The sequence below is a fragment of the Heterodontus francisci genome, chromosome 4 (assembly GCF_036365525.1).
Source record: "Heterodontus francisci isolate sHetFra1 chromosome 4, sHetFra1.hap1, whole genome shotgun sequence".
Lineage (NCBI taxonomy): Eukaryota > Metazoa > Chordata > Chondrichthyes > Heterodontiformes > Heterodontidae > Heterodontus > Heterodontus francisci.
Window position 1 is genome coordinate 21,195,038 of NC_090374.1, and position 18,436 is coordinate 21,213,473.

General features: G+C 44.1%; 1 protein-coding gene across 1 annotated transcript in view; it reads left to right on the forward strand.

Annotated features, from left to right (window-relative positions):
* The first annotated feature begins 6,015 nt into the window (after nt 1-6,015).
* palld (palladin, cytoskeletal associated protein) overlaps nt 6,016-18,436 on the forward strand; it is a 253,894-nt gene continuing 241,473 nt past the window's right edge. Inside the window, exon 1 of the mRNA XM_068029263.1 lies at nt 6,016-6,089. The gene's annotated coding sequence lies outside the window, so the exon portion shown is untranslated. The remainder of the gene's footprint in view (nt 6,090-18,436) is intronic.

Here is an 18,436-nt window from a genome sequence, read left to right on the forward strand (position 1 = left end):
TTCCAGAGTCCGTTATCGAAGATTGTATAGCAGCACACTTGGAGAACAGTGGTAGAATCAGGCAGAGTCAGCATGGATTTACAAAAGAGAAATCGTGCTTGACAAATCTACTAGAACTCTTCGAGGATGTAACTGGTAGAGTTGATGAGAGGGAGCCAGTGGATGTGGTTTATTTGGACTTTCAGAAGGCTTTCGATTAAGTCCCACATAAGAGTTTAGCGTGTAAAATTAAAGCGCATGGGATTTGGGGTACTGTATTGCGATGGATAGAAAATTGGTTGGCGGACAGGAAACAAAGAGTAGGGCTAAATGGTTCTTTTTCCGAATGGCAGGCAGTGACTAGTGGGGTACCGCAGGGATCGGTGCTAGGGCCCCAGCTATTCACAATATATATTAATGATTTGGATGAGGGAACTAAACATAATATCTCCAAATTTGCAGATGACACAAAACTGGGTGGGAGGGTGAGTTGTGAGGAGGATGCAGAGAGGCTTCAGGGTGATTTGGACAAGTTGAGTGAGTGGGCTAATGCATTCAGATGCAGTATAATGTGGATAAATGTGAGGTTATCCACTTTGGTAGCAAAAACAGGAAGGCAGATTATTATCTGAATGGCTATAAACTGAGAGAGGAGAATATGCAGCGAGACCTGGGTGTTCTTGTACACCAGTCGCTGAAGGTAAGCATGCAGGTGCAACAGGCGGTTAAAAATGCTGCAATTAAACAGGGCCTTGGTGAGGCCACACCTGGAACACTGTGTGCAGTTTTGGTCTCCTTATCTGAGGAAGGATGTTCTTGCCATAGAGGGAGTGCAGCGAAGGTTTGCCAGACTGATTCCTGGGATGGTGGGACTGACGTTTGAGGAGAGATTGAGTTGGTTAGGATTATATTCGCGGGAGTTCAGAAGAGTGAGGGGGGAATCTCATAGAAACCTATAAAAGTCTAATAGGACTTGACAGGGTAGATACAGGAAGGATGTTCCCGATGGTGGGGGAGTCCAGAACCAGGGGTCATTGTCTAAGGATATGGGATAAACCTTTCAGGATTGAGATGAGGAGAAATTTCTTCACCCAGAGAGTGGTGAGCCTGTGGAATTTGCTACTACAGAAAGCAGTTGAGGCCAAAACATTGTATGTTTTCAAAATGGAATTAGGTATAGCTCTTGGGGTGAAAGGGATCAAAGGGTATGGGGCGAAAGCAGGAACAGGTTACTGAGTTGGATGATTAGCCGTGATCATAATGAATGGCGGAGCTGGCCCGAAGGGCCGAATGGCCTACTGCTGCTCCTATTTTCTATGTTTCTCAGTGGTCAACATTCTTAGTGAGTCAGTCACACCACGACCGTCTACAGTGAGACCACCTGTTGTGATTTATAAGTCCTTAAACACCTCCTTTATACAAAGTCTTTGCATGATCTCTATTCTATTACCTTCTTTAAACCTGTAATCTCATCACCTGCAGGCTAAAGGTAGAGGCATTAGTCACTGAAACAGGTGGCCTGGGGAATGCAGAACAATACGGGGTCTTTAATTCTGTTGCTGACACATTTTGAATGGTGCAGCAGCAGACTATTCTGGAAACAATTCCTCTTGAAAGATTTTGTCTGTCTCTGAGGTGTAATAAAAATAGTAACCCCAGAAAAGAATGGGTTTGATGCTTGAAATGCACAGCGGAAATCTTCTCGCAAAGAATGAGGATACCCTAGAGAATGGAGCATCTAGGTTAATGAGAGAGGATATATACAATGGTGGTGAGAATGTGGAACTCACCAGCACATGGTGTATTTGAGGTGAAAAGCGTAGATACAATTCGGGGAAGCTAGATAAACACATGAGGGAGAAAGGATTAGAAGGTTTATGCGGAGCATGGACCAGTCAGGCCGAATGGTCTGTTTCTGTGCTGTAAATTCTATGTATGAAATACACAGCATCTGAGGGGAAAAGACTAGCAGGTACACAACCTTCATACCTGGAAAGGGAAGGTGACCAAGGCCTTCTCTCGGACTAAACAAAACAAGGGATGGAGTAGAGAGGACAAATAGTAAATGTTGTCGTCCCTTCCAATTCACACGCCATCCCGACTTGGAAGTATGGGGGGCTTGGGCGGTGGGGGGGCGGTGGAATTTCACCCCTTCCCAGGATGGCGGGAGAGAGGGATAGAATTGTAAAAATGGAAAGCCCTATCCCAACCTGCTTCCAAATTGCTACCACCAGTTTTAACGGTTGGGAGGTGGGTTTGCCTACAACACACAGCCTGCCGCTATGCAAGAAGGCAGCTCACCACCACCTTTCCAAAAGAAACTGTGGATGGGCAATAAATGTTGAGCTTGCCAGCGACAGTCAGATCCTGAGAATGAAATAAAATATTAGAACAAAGGGGATCTGGCAATTAGCGTAATATTCTGGAAACTGATTGCTTTGAAAAGCTGGCAGTGAGTCAGTTGGATGACTATCCAAAGGTCATCTGAATCAGGGTGGGAAAAGCTGTGAAGAAAACATTTCCAGGACTGAAGGTCGCAAAGTGGAAAGTGAATTAAGGGAAAGAAACCTAAGGTGACTGAAGTGAGTGTTCAGAACCCAGAGAGCTGCAGAGTGTGCAGGAGAAAATGAGAGGGAGTACAGGTCCTGAAACCTTCATTGTACTGAGGCTTGCCAACACACCAGGAAGGTCCTTGTTGAATGTTTTCATTTATTAATTTGTAAAATGTTGACAATGAGGGGGAACTGGCTGTTTGACGACCTGATTGGATGGTTCTTGGCTATGATGTAGGAAGGCGGGGCACCACCACGACGGACGTATCAGGTGACCAATAGCAAGATTAAGGAGGGGGCAGGGCAGCTGGAGGCCAGAGGTCATGTCATAAAACCACTAGGTTGGTTGAGTTGAGCTGGAAAAATACAGGATGGCAGAAAAGAAGCATCTTCCCACTCCAAGTAGCAAACAAAAATAAAAATGAAGGAAGTCTGCAGTTAGAGAACAAAATAGCTATTTTTTTCTTATGTCTGATATATTTATAAACAAAAATGTTCAAAGAAAATTTAAAAAAAACAATTCCTTGATGATTTTTCTCCCAGTGTGATGCTCCCAGCAGTGCCCTGGAGATTAATCTTTCATTCCTGGAGGTTCCAAGGCAATCCTGGAGGGTTAGCAACCCTGAGACACAACACATCCAGAAAGCAGAATGTCTGAAATTCCTAACAATGTCTGTTCTTTCTCTTCAATTATTGAGCGGCTGATGGAATTGCAGCAACACGCAGCCTTGAAACGTGTGATTTCTGAGAGTTGTTATTGAGTTGCTAATTACCGAGAGAAATGGGCAGGAATTCTCCTGGTTTTCATTAGTAGAGGAATTTCAATCCCCTCTGATGCCTTCAATGGAGCAGGCACATAAACCAGTATACGTTTGACAGCTTTCCTTCGCTTTAATGTTTGTCAAGGTGAGGGATGTCAGTAATGTTGAATGGATAAATCAGACATAATACTACAATATGCATTTCTGTGCCAACATTGTTATGAGTCTTAAGCAGGGAAAGAGGCCATTCCACCCATTGTGCCTGTGCTGGCTCTTTGAAAGGGCAGTCCTATTAGCTCCACCCCGCTCTTTCCCCGTGGCCACGCGATTCATTTCTTTTTTTAACGATTCATCCAATTCCCTGTTGCAAGTTACCACTGAATCTGCTTCCCCAGTGCATTTCCGATCATCATATCTCGCTGGCATGTTACTCCTTGCCTGTGAACTGCTTTACATACAATTGGTGAAAAAAAAAAGCACAAAATTCAATTGGACAAATAGCATCCAGAGGAGTGCCTTGTTGTCGGTGCCCTGCTGTGACCCTGAAAGGTGTTTACCTGTTGCCAAGGACACAATTATTTGGTAGTTAATGGAAACTGTATTGGCAGACATTATAACAGTCACCATAACCTGAGAGGATTCCCAAAACCAACTAAGTAGGGTTTGGGATTGTGGATTGAGACGGTTCGCTCACACACGAAAAAAATTTAACTGCTGAGATAATGAATAATCTTTGGTCTTTTTAATTAAAAAGAAATACACGTGCCTCTTCCATCAAGTTAGTTAGCTGTTCAGCGCTGCATGAAATGAAGCAGTCCTGGAGAACATTTCTTTGCTTCAATTTTTGGTGAAAATATATCCCTCCCATGTTTCTCCCCAGAAATGGCTGGTTTGGATGACACTACAGCAACCTTGTTAAAAAGGTAAATTCCAGTGCAATGTTAATCATAGACCAAAAGAAAGAAAGACTTTCACGACCACCAGATGTCTCAAAGTGCTTTACAGCTAATGAAGTACTTGTGAAGTGTAATCACTGTTGTAATGTCAGAAACGTGGCAGTTTAATGTCTCATCTGCAAGACAGCATCTTCGACAGTGCAGCACTCCTGAAGTATTGCACTGGAAGCGTCAGCCTGGATTATGTGCTCAAATCTCTGGAGTACAACAGCCAATTTTGGCTTCTTGCTTCACCACAAATGGCTACTGAGAAAGAGGCTATAATGCCATTTAAGAGGGAATTGGATCTCTATTTAAAAAGGAACAATATATTTAAAGAAATGCAGGGAAATGGGATTAGAGTTGATTGTTCCAGTTGAAGACCGAGCACTGGTGCAAGGTGTGCTGGGCTGAATGGCCTGTGCTGTAATTTGGGGGAGGTGGTGGCATAGTGGTAATGTCACTGGACTAGTAATCCAGAGACCCTGGCTAATGCTCTGGGGGACATGGGTTCGAATTCCACCAGGGCAGAGGGTGGAGTTTGAATTCAATTCATTAAAAAAAATCTGGAATTAAAAGCTAGTCTAGTGGTGACCATGAAACCATTGCCTGTTGTGAAAACCCAGCTGGTTCACTAACGTCCTTCAGGGAAGGAAATCTGCCGTCCTTACCTGGTCTGGCCTACATGTGACTCCAGACCCACAGCAATGTGGTTGACTCTGGAATGCCCTCTGAAATGGCCTAGCAAGCCACACAGTTCAAGGACGATTAGGGATGGGCAATAAATGCTGGCCTAGCCAGCAATGCCCACATCCCATAAATGAATTAAGAAAAAAATGACTTTTTGATTGACCAGACTTGGAGGGATTGACCTATTGATCGGGGGGGAAGGCTCATTCTTTCCTATTCTGCTTCCATTCCAACAGCTAAGGTGGGTTCTAATGTACAGTCTCAGCTGGTAGGGCTCCAGCAATAACTCTGTACACACTAGCTGGGTCCTAATACTTGGCTCTTGCTAACACAGGTCTAGCTTCTCTGACCTTAGGCAGGTGGGATGAGAGCTCATAATCTATGCCGGACAGAAGAAAACTTTACTTGTGGAATCCTCTCTTGCTTTTGGATAACTGGCAGATCAACCCCTCCCCATGAAAAAATGTGGAACATTAGCATTGAACCCTGGCACTAGCTCCTAGTTTGCATCTATTAGGCCCATTTTCAACTAATTGTATTGGTCTATACTGTACTTTGGTACATCTATTATCTAATCACCCCTTTCTCTGTGATGTAACTGCAATAGGCGTCTGCTGCAATCATTTTAATTGCCATCCAGTTCCTTTGAAGGCAGCACCAGATAAGTTGACTTTAGTTACAGTTCAATCCTCCTTTGCATGTTGTTAATATACAGAAGGGTGTGGCTTGTGGAGAATTCAATAGGTCTCTGTCAAGTTGAGAAGAGCAGGTGTAAGCCTGGAGTTTTTTCAAATTGGAATTTGTACGATGAAGGTTGTCTACTTAATTCATCCCAAGCAATCAGGGCTGCGCTGTGCCCTTTCAGTCAGCTGTCTAAACTCGGGCATGGTATAGATTTTGCTTCCAAGTCACTTGTCAAAGATTTTCTTTGGGGGCAGATATCTAAAGTTTAAGAGAGAAATAAAATTCTCCATTTTTATTTGACTAAATCCACAGATGGTTCTGTGAGGGTAAAGAGCTTGAAAACTCCCCAGACGTCCAGATATTCCAGGATGGTGATCTCTATACTTTAGCTATTGCCGAAGCTTTCGAGGACGACACAGGTCGATACACCTGTACAGCAACCAACTGCTTTGGATCAGACGCTACTTCCGCTGAGGTCTATATTGAAGGTAAGTGTATTGTGCTATACTAACATTTGTTTAACTACTCAATTGGCCTGTGATCCAATGGACAGTTGCTTAGATGGTGACATGTTTGAGGTGCCCTACCCTTTTAAGGCTACTGCTCATGTCCTCCACTGCACGCAAGTGGTCCAAAAGGAGGGTCTCCATCCTGAAATAAAAACAGAAATTGCTGGAAATAATCAGGTGCTTTTACCACACTATTAGTACACTGTCTTTGCCTTTTCCCCATGACCCCCTTGTCGGTTAATCTCTCTGACCATCTGTCCTATCACACACCTTCCCTTTTGTTCTCTTTTCCACCCCCCCCCCCACCCACCCCCGCTTCACTTGCTTAAAACCTATTACATTTCTAACCTTTGCCAGTTCTGATGAAAGGTCACAGACCTGAAACCTTAACTCTGCTTCTATCTCCAGAGATGCTGCCAGACCTGCTGAGTATTTCCAGCACTTTGTTTTTATTTCAGATTTCCAACATCTACAGTATTTTGCTTTCATTTCCATCCTGAAGGTTGATTATTGATCGGTAGATTTGAGTCGATTGGTTGCCCTTTGTAAATCCCTGACTCCTGGAGAGCTCTGGAAAACTGACACAAAGTGCTGTAGATGATGCAACAATAAACGTCAGCAATTTGAATTTCTCTAGTGCCTTTAACTTAATAAAACATCCCAAGGCACTTCACAGGAGTTTTATCAGACAAAATTTGACACTGCGCCACATAATGAGATATCAGGACAGGTGATCAGAAGCTTAGTCAAAGAGATAGGTGTTAAGGAGCATCTTCAAGGTGGAGAGACAGGAGGAAATTCCAGAGCTTAGGGCCTAGGCAGTTGAAGGCATGGATGCCAATGGATGGGGTGAAGGAAATCAGGGATGCACAAGAGGCCAGAAATCAATGAATGCAGAGTTCTCAGAGGGTTGTTTGGCTGGAGGATGTTATAGAGATAAGGGGATTTATACAGATAGAAGCATTATACTATGTAAAGCACACTGTATTTTTCTGCGAAAGTATAGCTGTGCATCCGTTTAAGGCTAACAAGCAAATGGCTGCTGATTAAATACTACTTGAGTTCAGACAATTAAGAGACTGCAGACATTCTGGTTGAGGTACTTTGTGTCCTTGGCATGATCTTTTATTTCTTTATCCTTTTTTAAAAAGTATGATACAGAAGCTCATTTGTGGTAAACAAGATGTGTGCATGAGAAATACTGTTTGTATATTACATGGATCTCTAGCAACAGTTAATATCCTAAGGGCTTTAACATTATAGCATTTAACATACAATGTTCTATTCTGCTAATATAGTAGTAGGTTGGCATCTTATGTCTACGAAAGATGATGGACATACAGTGAACAATCCATTTAGGTGGGGTACCTTCTCTTGATGCACTTTCGCTGATGGCTGTGAAGGCAAATCCTTGAGAGGCAGGTTTTGCCCAGGGGTCGGCAACATGTCCGTACACAAACACCAATGTCCATGGTAAAAAATTTTGATGTCCATGCCCGGTAGTTTCAGGGAAGAGAAATTTCCCACTGGCTTTATCTTTCTGAGCAGGCCTGCTTTAAAATAAATCACACTATCAGTTTCACAGCTGACAGGTGTTGAGAGCAAGGGCGGCAGTTTCCAAACTTCGGACAGATTCATGATTTTCCGGCAGGCTGATTTTTTTTTTTTTAAAAGCCTGCCCAAAAATCATGAAGCTGTCCAAAGTTTGGAAACAGCTGTTCCCGTTCTCAGCACCATCAGAGAGAGGGTGGACAGGGACAGACAGCGAGAGAGACAGAGACAGAGAGAAAGACAGAGTGGGTGGGGAGGTAGAGATCGCAGGTTTGGAAGGTGCTGTCAAAGGAGCCTTGGTGCGTTGCTGCAATGTATCTTGTAGAAGGTACACACTACTGCCGCTGTGTGTCAGTGGTGGAGGAAGTGGATGGGGTGCTGATCAAGCTGAATGCTTTCTCCTGGAGGGCTTGAACTCCAAGTGTTGTCGGAGCTGTGCTCATCCACGATTCCATCACATGCTCGACTTCTAGGTGGTAGACAGGCATTGGGGAGTCGGGAAGTGGGCCACTCGCTGCAGAATTCCTCAGCGAAGGGGAGAGCTGGAGACAGAGAGAGGGGAGTAGCACTAGGCAGAAAACAGATGAGTGCAGTCCCCAGAGTGAGCAAAAGCAGTGTTGCTCAAACTTTTTTGGTTGCAGACCCCCTTTTCCAATGGATTAGTAATCACGGACTGCCCCATCCAAATTATAATACCATGTAACACTCAGAATATAAAAGTGTTTTAATAATGCTTTTAAGAAAACAGTTATTTAGTTATAGTTATCAGTAAGATGGGTGTGCCCGTTTGGCACTGCAAAGTCTGTCAATCCTTGCACACTCCCCTGCCAGATGACCGAGCCAGTCAACTCTGTGCTGCATATGTAATTGTCACAACAACAACTTAATATTTATATAGCGCCTTTAACATGATAAAACGTCCCAAGGCACTTTACAGGCATTACAGGAACATTATAAAACAAAGACACCAAGCCGCAAAAGGATGGGTCAGATGACCAAAAGCTTGGTCAAAGAGGTATGTTTTAAGGAGTGTTTTAAAGGAGGAAAGCGAAGTAGAGAGGCAGTGTAAAGAGGGAATTCCAGCGCTTGGGGCCCAGGTAACTGAAGGTACAGCCACCAATGGTGGAGCGATTAAAATCAGGGCTGCACAAGAGGCTGGAATCAGAGGAGTGCAGATATCATGGATGGTTGTGGGGTTGGAGGAGATTTGAGAAATAGGGAGGGGTGAAATCGTGGAGGGATTTGAAAGCAAGGATGAGAATTTTAATATAAAGTTGTTGCTTGACCAGGAACCAGTGTAGGTCAGCGAGCACAGGGGTGATAGGGGAATGGGACTTGGTAAGAGTTAAGACACAGGCAGCAGAGGTTTTGGATAACCTCAAGTTTACGGAGAGTAGAATGATAGAGACCAGTCGGGAGTGCATTGGAATAGTCAAGTCTAGAGGTAACAAAGATGAATGAGGGTTTCAGCAGCAGATGCGCTGAGGTAAAGGTGAAGTTGGGTGATATGGAGCTGGAAATAGGCAGTCTTAATGGTGGCACAAATATGAGGTCAGAAGCTCATTTCACAGTCAAATGAGACACCAAGGTTGTAAATGGACTGGCTTAATCTCAGACTGTTGTCAGGGAGAGGGATGGAGACAGTAGATAGGGAATGGAATTTATAGCAATGGGTCACGCTCCACTCCCACCTCCCAATGCCTTGCACCAAGGCCACCTCCGTCTGCTGCTCTTGTACTTAAGTGCTCAGTAGGCACTTTCACATTATTTTGCAGACACCCTTGAAAGTCTCTACTGATCCTTCCCCACCCCCTCCTCCAGGTGTCTGTGGACCCCAGTTTGAGAACCTCTGAGCTCAAGTAGCTTTCATCGTGAAGACTCATTGTAAAATGAGCCCCTCCCCCACTCCTTACTTTCAATCGTTCTGAAGAGTGGCCGAACCTTCCAGTCCCCTACCTGAGTGTATACAGTAACATTATTAAAGGATTGTCTGCAGACATTGTGTTTACACAGTCATCAAACACCATTACTCATAACGTCACCATGAACTATGCAGACAGGTCTGTACTGAATCAAAAGCAGTTGTGTTGTCCAACCCTAGAATTTAGAATGTGGTTCCCATAATCTTGGTTTTACCTCATACTCTCTTGATATGCTTGACGGACTGAATTACAATGTCAAGATGACGAGTCACTCCCTCCTTCTCACATTAAGATGTGGTTCCGCAGGTGTTGACATTGCCTCCAGTACCTGTCCCATCTGATCAAAGTGTGGCTTTTATTTCTGTGCGTGTTTTTCACATGTCGTCATCTTTTTTTTTTGCATACAACATAGATTTCCATAGCAGGGTATCGTGAAGTGGGGAGCAGCCATAGTGGAAAGGTGATTGACTGGGGGGGGGGAAGGGATAAGGACTGCATTAAGCGACATCATCAGATTTCTGCATTTCTCTTCATTAACTTAATACAACAACTTGCAACTTTAACGTAGTGAGACATCCCAAGATGTTTCACAAGAGCGTTATCAAACAAAAATTTGACACCAGGTCGCATAAGGGGCTATTGGAACAGGTGACAAACTGTTATTGCTATTTCTATCGGAGTTTAAGATGAGGGGGAGGCCATTCAGCCCCTCGAGCCTATCCGCCATTTAATTAGATCATGGCTGATCTTTATCTTAACTCCATCTTTCCGCCTTGGTTCCGTAATCCTTAATACCCTTGCCTAACAAAAATCTATCCAGCTCAGTTTTGAAATCTTTAACTTTCCCCGCAGCCTCAACAGTTTTGTGTGGGAGAGAGTTCAAGATTTCCACTACCTTATGTGTGAATAAAATACACTTTCTAAGATTAGACCATAGTTTTCTGTTGGTTAGCTGATGCTGTGTTTTATGAATTAGGTTGACCAGTCGCTGGGACGTGTCTCATTTTCAAGGAGATCTTTTGTGTGTGGGGGATGGGAGGGGGCATCTCCAGGAGCATGTCATTAGCAGAGCTCCCCAGGGAAATTGCAACTCTCAATTGGGGTAGGCTGCTGGAAGCCAGTACATACATGGAACATTCCGGGCCTGGTTCAGGACTTGACACAGGGCCAGAGACCCTCTACAAGATTTACAGAGGTGTCAGGGATTATAGGGGAGCTCTGAATCTCCAAAACTTGCTAGTCCATTTACACAACTCCACTATTGACTTTCCAGAACCAGAATCTCACCCTTACCATTCCCCTTATTTTTAAGCACTTCCTGTATTTGCACATTAATTGCCCATTAAACTCACTGGAAATTAATAATGCAAGTACCTTTTTAATGTGCTAGTTGTTGATGACTTTCCAATCCAGAAAGTGAACACACTATCACACTGAATAACACCCCACTGAAAGTGTTTAGCAAATTCTGCTACCCTGCGTCCACGGTGACTGACCATCTGTCCCTTAATGCAGAGCTTGATACACACATAGGGAAAGCAGCTATGGCCTTTGACTGATTTGCACAGTGCGCATGGGATAACACCAAGCTGATCCTTAGGATCAAGCTGCTGGTTTATAAGGCCTGTGTTCTCAGCATGTTGCTGAATGGCTGTGAAACATGGGTGACTTACATCTACCAGGAAAAGAAGCTCAATAATTTCCAACTTTGCTATCTGTGGCACATTATGATTTTCTCCTGCCAGGATATACCCATAAATATGGCAGTTCTCTCAAAGGCAGAGATCCCAAGTGTGTTCGCATTAATCAAACAGAGGCAGCTTCAGTGGATTGGATACGTCTGCAGGATGGAAGGCGGTTGCATGCTCAAGGACCTTCTGTATGGTGAGGTAGCCGGGGTCAGACGAGCAGTGGGGCGTCCAAAGCTCCACTTCAAGGATGCTTGCAAGCGTGACATGAAGGTCCTAAATGTTGGCTATCGCAGCTGGGAGTCACAACTGGCAAAAGAGGGAAATGGTGACATATCCTGTGGACTGGTGTGCACTACCATGACGAGCAGTTACGACAGCAGCTTGGCAACAGGGGCTAATGTCAAAAACAACAACTCCGTGTCACTTGGCAGCTTCGCACGCAGCACTTGTGACAGAATCTGCCTCTCAAGGATTGGCCTTCACAGCTATCAGCAAAAGTGCACCAAGAGAAGAATGGATTATGGGGAGGCGGTGGCGTAGTGGTAATGTCACTAGACTAGTAGCCCAGAGAATTCTGTGGCAAATAACTCATCTCCTGTCTCCCTAATGCCTGTCCACCATCTACAAGGCACAAGTCAGGAGTGTGATGGAATACTCTCCACTTGCCTGGATGGGTGCAGCTCCAACAACACACAAGAAGCTCAATACCATCCAGGACAAAGCAACCTACTTGATTGGCACCCCATCTACCAACCTCAACATTCACTCCCTGCACCACTGCTGCACAATGGCAGAAGTGTGTTCCATCTACAAGATGCACTGCAGCAACCCACCAAGGCTCCTTTTTAGACAGCACCTTCCAAACCTGAGACCTTTACCACCTAAAAGGACAAGGGCAGCAAATGCATGGGAACACCACCACCTGCAAGTTCCCCTCCAAGTCACACACCATCCTGACTTGGAACTATATCGCCGTTCCTTCACTGTCACTGGTTCAAAATCCTGGAACTCCCTTCCTAACAGCATTGTGGGTGTGCCTACACCCCAAGGACTGCAGCGGTTCAAGAAGGCAGCTCACCACCAGCTTCTCAAGGGCAATTAGGGATGGGCAATAAATGCTGGCCTGGCCAGCGATGCCCACATCCCACGAATGAATTAAAAAAATGATTGTTTTCTGTGTGTTCATCATCTTTCGCAGACGGAAAGAGGCCGACCAATCAGCCAACCAATTGTTAATCACTTTCCAATCCAGGAAGTGAACAATTTAAACTCTGGCATCTCATCCCTTCAGATTGTGATTTATTGGAGATTTTGAAACGATCAAATTTTAAGTTTAATTTTTTTTCTAACTCTCCTTAATACCTCTCCTTTTATTTCTCTTTCTGTATTTGATTTGATTGTAATTCACCCTCTTTCTTTGTCCTTCCTCTGTTTATTTCTCAATCCTTAAATCTCTGGTTAATAAATACACATGTTGGTCCCACTATTGATTGAGGCCCCAGATGCCTCTTTACCCTTGTTGTACCATTATAAACTCCCGCTTCCAGCAAGTCAGACTGCTGAAGGAAAAGAATATACATATACATAGTGCCGTTCATGACCACAAGACATCCCAAAGTGCTTTACAGCCAGTGAAGTATTTTTGAAGTGTACTCACTGTTGTTGTGTTTCCAACATGACAACCTATTTGCACACAGCAAGCTCCCACAAACAGCAGTCTGATATGACCAGATAATCTGATTTTTGTGATGTTGACCGATCAACATTAGTCAGGGCACCCGACTAACTCTGCTGCACTTTTTTTGAAATAGTGCCATGGGATCTTTTACATCCACCTGAGTGGCAGAAGGAGCCTCGGTTTAACATTTCATCCTGAAAGGCTGTATTCCGACAGGGCAGCACTCCCTCTGTACTGCTCTGGAGTGTCAGCCTTGATATTATGTTCAAGCCCTGGAGGGGGCTTTGAAGCCAGAACCTTGTGACTGAGAGATAAGAGTGCTATCAACTAAGCCATGGCTGACACTGACCCCAAAGGGTGCAGGAAAATTCTAACTAACAGCATACACCATGAGATGCCTCACTCCAGCAAGATCCAGATCATTGTTTAGCCGAGGCTCAGAGAGCGGCGCGCTCTCCTTTGATTAGCTTAAAAACTGCGAGGACTTTGTCTCTTTGTGGTGGAGCTGATCATTGAAAGAAAATGTAAACATTTCCGGGAACTATTGCGTCAGCTGGTTTCAGTTTGTCGTTAAGTTCTGAGTTAAAAGGATGTGGAGTCTAGTCCTACTCCAGAGATTGAGCGCATAATCCAGGCTGACACTGAGGGAGTGCTGCACTGTTAGTGGTGCTGTCTAGGCCCCGTCTGCCCCCTCAGGTGGATGTAAAGTCCCCATGGCACTATTTCAAAGGACAACAGGGGACTGCTCCATGAATCTTTCAAACAACATCACAAAAAAAAATTAATTGGTCATTTATCTCTTTGCTATTTGTGGGAGCTTGCTGTGCACAAATTGGATACAACGTTTCTATATTTACAACAGTGACTACACTTCAAAAAGAACTTCAGTGGCTATAAATAGAAGACTTACTTTCTACTATACATACGAACATACGAATTAGGAGCAAAAGTAGACCACTCGGCCCCTCCAGTCTGCTCCACCATTCAATAAGATCATGGCTGATCTGACTGTAACGTCGACTCCACATTCCCACCTACCCCCAATAGCCTTTGACCCCTTTGCTTATCAAGAATCTATCTACCTCTGCTTTAAAAATATTCAAGGACTTTGCTTCCGCTGCTTTTTGAGGAAGAGAGTTCCAAAGACACCCGACCCTCAGAGAGAAAAAATTTCTCCTCATCTCTGTCTTAAATGGGTGACCCTCTTATTTTTAAACAGTGACCCCTAGTTCTAGATTCTCCCACAAGAGGAAACATATGATCATTTATCAATGGAGGTACAGCCAGATATGCAAACCCTTCATCTCCAGGGCAATGAATCAAAAAGTCTGAAAGGCAACAGCTGACTCTCTTCCTCCTAGAGACGACTGTTGCACCAGTCCCTGTTGATCCTCTCACGGCTGGTTCAGTTCCAGGTTCACTCCTGTCTCTGCTGCTTCATTCCAGAAGAAGACTCTGGGATCACAAGTGGGGAATTCCTTGTCTGGCAATTAAATCAGGAATTCTTAGTCCCAGCATGGAGCCGACTACTGGAGTGTCAAGTGTAGGCTTGGAGGTAGAACAGTCCATGGGTAAAGAGTCAGGAAGAGTATTTGCCTCTGGAAGCAGGCATGGGTAAAGCACTAGACTCACTCTGGCATGACCATCACACCATAAGATCAGTCTCCAAATCCTAATTTGTTGCAAAACTTTGATGCCATTTTACAAGTGCTTGTTCAACATGGTTTCTCCTGGAATTCTGTCTGTATGGAATATTTTCTTGCTCATGGGAAGAGTAGTGGAAATCTGGAACACTCTCTATCCCAAAAGCCTGTGAGTTAAGGGTCAACTGAAACTTTGAAGGCTGAAGCTGACAAGAGTTTTGTTGGGTCAGTAGATCACGGGATATGAATCAAAGGTAGGAAAATGGAGTTAATGTATGGATCAGCCATGATCCAAGTCAAAGAGCTTGGATTTTATATAGAGCCTTTCATGACCTCAGGACTTCCCCAAAACTCTTCGCAGCCAGTTAAGAACTTCAGAAGTGTCGTCACTGTTGTAATGTAGGAAATAATTAAATGGCAGAAGCAGCCTCGGGGAGCTGAATGGTCAACTACTGCTTCTAGATTAGTAAAATGTGTTGAGACCCTTGTGATCACTTACCTCTGCATGTGCGCTACTGTATGAACTGGTGGCTCTGAATGCAGTACAGTAGAGTGTTCTACGAAACATTCAAACTGATGCATCTATATTTATAGTCAACTGGAAGAATATATGATGCTAAGGGCCAAAGATTTTTCCCATGACTTTCTATTCTCAGTTTAGAATGCTTTTTTTTTGTTGTTGCCTAGTTGGCAGGAATGGACAATGATATCCTCCATTCAACATGCCTTTCATGAAATGTACAAACTGAGGCCCTTGTGCTATTCAAGATCTGTGAACCCTAACAAGTGAGGGCTTGGTTGTGTAGAGTTTTTTTCCCCTCCGAATGTCTTCACAATTAGTGGCCCACGGTCTTCCAAGTTTTCTTTCTTCAAAGGCTGCTTAGGCGCATGGAACCTCAGACTCTTCCAAAGATTAAATCAAATCATCCTTCCTGTAAATTGGCACGTATTTCAAGCTGCAGCTGTTAAGAGATTTTGTTGTTTTGATTTAGGATTTATTCACCATTGAGGCAGCAGTTCTTTTGAAACCACTAGACAGGCAAATTTCAAGCAACAATATAGTGCCTTTCATGACCACATAACTTCCCAAAAGTGCTTTACAGCCAATGAGGTACTTTTGAAGGGCAGTGACTGTTGTAATGTTGGAAATGCGGCAGCCAATTTGCACACAGCAAGCCTGTCCTTTTAAGAGGCTCCTTAAAATCTAACTCCTTGACCAAACATTTGATCACCTGCCCTTAAGTGACTCGACATCAAATTTTGTTTGATAAAGCTCCTGTGAAACACCCTGGGATGTTTTACTATGTTTAAAGGTGCTATATAAATACAAGTTTCTATTGTTCTTGTTATTTTTGTTAATGTAGTAAGGTACTTCACAGGTGTGTTATCAAATAAAATTTGGCACCGAGCCACATAAGAAAGGTGACCAAGGTCAAAGAGGTAGGTTTTAAGGAGTGTCTTAAATGAGGAAGGAGAGGTAGCGAGGTGGAGAGGGATTTAGGGAGGGAATCTGAGAACATAAAGCCAAGTCTGGAAGGTCAAAATCTGTCAATGTCCTACTGGTCTTAACAATCCCAACGTGTGAGTAATACAAAAAGGTCTCATGGTCCATTACACTTTACGGAAATGCCAGGAACGTCCCAGGCCATTTTTATTCATGAATGCAAACTAAGAATTCAGGAACATACAGGGTTAGTAATGACCATTTCCACTCCACTACCTTAGAGTTCAAATATCCAAGTCATGGGATCTATCCCGAATCTTTCTCCTCGCACTGGGTGTTGTGTGAGTTTAGCCGTAATTTTTTTTTTTTGCCTTTCCCAGGCTTGGCAGGAGTTAGTTATACAGTGCATGGTCGTGTTGCTCTGTATAATGCAGTTCTCCTCCATTACAATAGTAAATACACTTCTACGCTTCATTGACTATAAAAGTCTTCGGGACTGGCACTGTATAAACACAAGTTCTTTCTTTCATTTTAGGTCAACTGTAATGCCTGTGTGGAGTTCACGCAAGGTCTGTCTGCTCTGCAGTTGCAGACTTAAGACTGGAAGGCTGCCACATACTGAGGTCTTCTCTAAAGTCTATACACGCAGATCTGGTTAGCATCAGCTGCAACTAGTTAGCGTGTCCATCCAATCCATCCTGCTCTCTTAATCAGTTAGTCCCAAATTGTAACAGAATTTTATTTTTCAACCATTGTTCTGTGACGTCTAATTCTGTTTCTAGACCCTGGGGTAGGCCAGATGAACTGAAGTGGTCTCTGGCAGACTTGTGCGTTCCTGTGTCCATGTCACTAAAGGGAAATGTCCAGTGCTCTGTCACGCTGCATACCCTCTGCTCCTTTTGTTGTTCTCCAGCCCAGTCAATTAACCTTCTGCTGTGCTAATGCCGGGGCTTGCCCTTATCCTCCTGCTCGACCATAGGCAGCTGCTTGGTCAGCCAGGTGTAACCAGTGTGCACTGCAAGGACTGGAGTGTTTTGCTGTGTTTCACAGTGCATGGGCAGTACCTGAGGGTATGGGGTTGGGGTGGTTTGTGGGGGGCAGTGTGGTGGGGGGGTGGGGGAGGGCCTGTGTTTCATGGCCGCTTAAGATCTACCAGTTCAGTTGCAACATTTAATGATTATCTCCTGGAAAACTACAACAACTTGCATTCACAAAGCACCATAACATAGGAAAACATCCCAAGACTCTTCACAGGAGCGTTTTCAGAGATGAGTTACAGTAGGGGGTGATGCACTGTCAAATATAGAAGAGAAACTTGAGTCAGTCTGGAAGGCAGAGTAAATATAGACCTGTTAAGGCACAAGCAAATAATGCAAGGATGGATTGCATCTATTTTAATGCAAGGAGTCTTACTAGTAAGGCAGATGAATTGAGGGCATTGATTAACACATGGGAATATGTTATTATTGCTATCACAGAGACATGGTAGAGGGAGGGACAGGACTGGCAGCTCAATATTCCAGGGTATAGAATTTTCAGGTGTGACAGGGGAGGGGGTAAAAGAGGAGGTGGCATTACACTGTTGATCATGGAGTCAATTACTGCAGTAAGGAGGGATGATATCTTGGGTTCCTCAAATGAGGCCATATGGGTAGAACATAAAAGCAAAAAGGGGGGCAATCACTTGGCTGGGAGTGTACTACAGGCCTCCAAACAGTCAGGTAGAGATAGAGGAGCAGATATGTAGGCAAATCTCAGAGAGGTGTAAAAATAATCAGGTAATAATAGTAGGGGATTTCAACTTCCCCATTATCAACTGGGATAGTCTTAGTGCAAAAGGTTTAAAGGGGGCAGAATTCTTAAAGTGAATACAGGAGAGCTTTTTGAGCCAGTACGTAGAAAGTCCTACAAGAGAAGGGGCAGTTTTGGACCTAATCCTAGGGAGTGAAGCCGGACAAGTGGTAGAAGTGTCAGTGGGGGACCATTTTGGGGATAGTGACCATAACTCTGTAAGATTTAAGGTACTTATGGAAAAGGACAAAGATGGACCAGAAATAAAGGTACTGAATTGGGGGAAGCCCGATTTCAATATGACAAAACAGGATCTGGCCAAAGTGGACTGGGAGCAGCTACTTGTAGGAAAGTCTACATCAGATCAGTGGGAGTCATTCAAAGAGGAAATAGTGAGAGTTCAGAATCAACATGTACCCGTTAAGGTGACGGGTAGGACCAACAAGTCCAGGGAACCTTGGATGTCAAGGGATATAGAGTATTGGATAAGGGGAAAAAAAGGAGGCTTACGGCAGATTCAGAGTGCTGAAAATAGTGGAGGCACTAGAGGAGTATAGAAAGTATAGGGGGTACTTAAAGTAATTAGGAGAGAGAAGAGGGGGCATG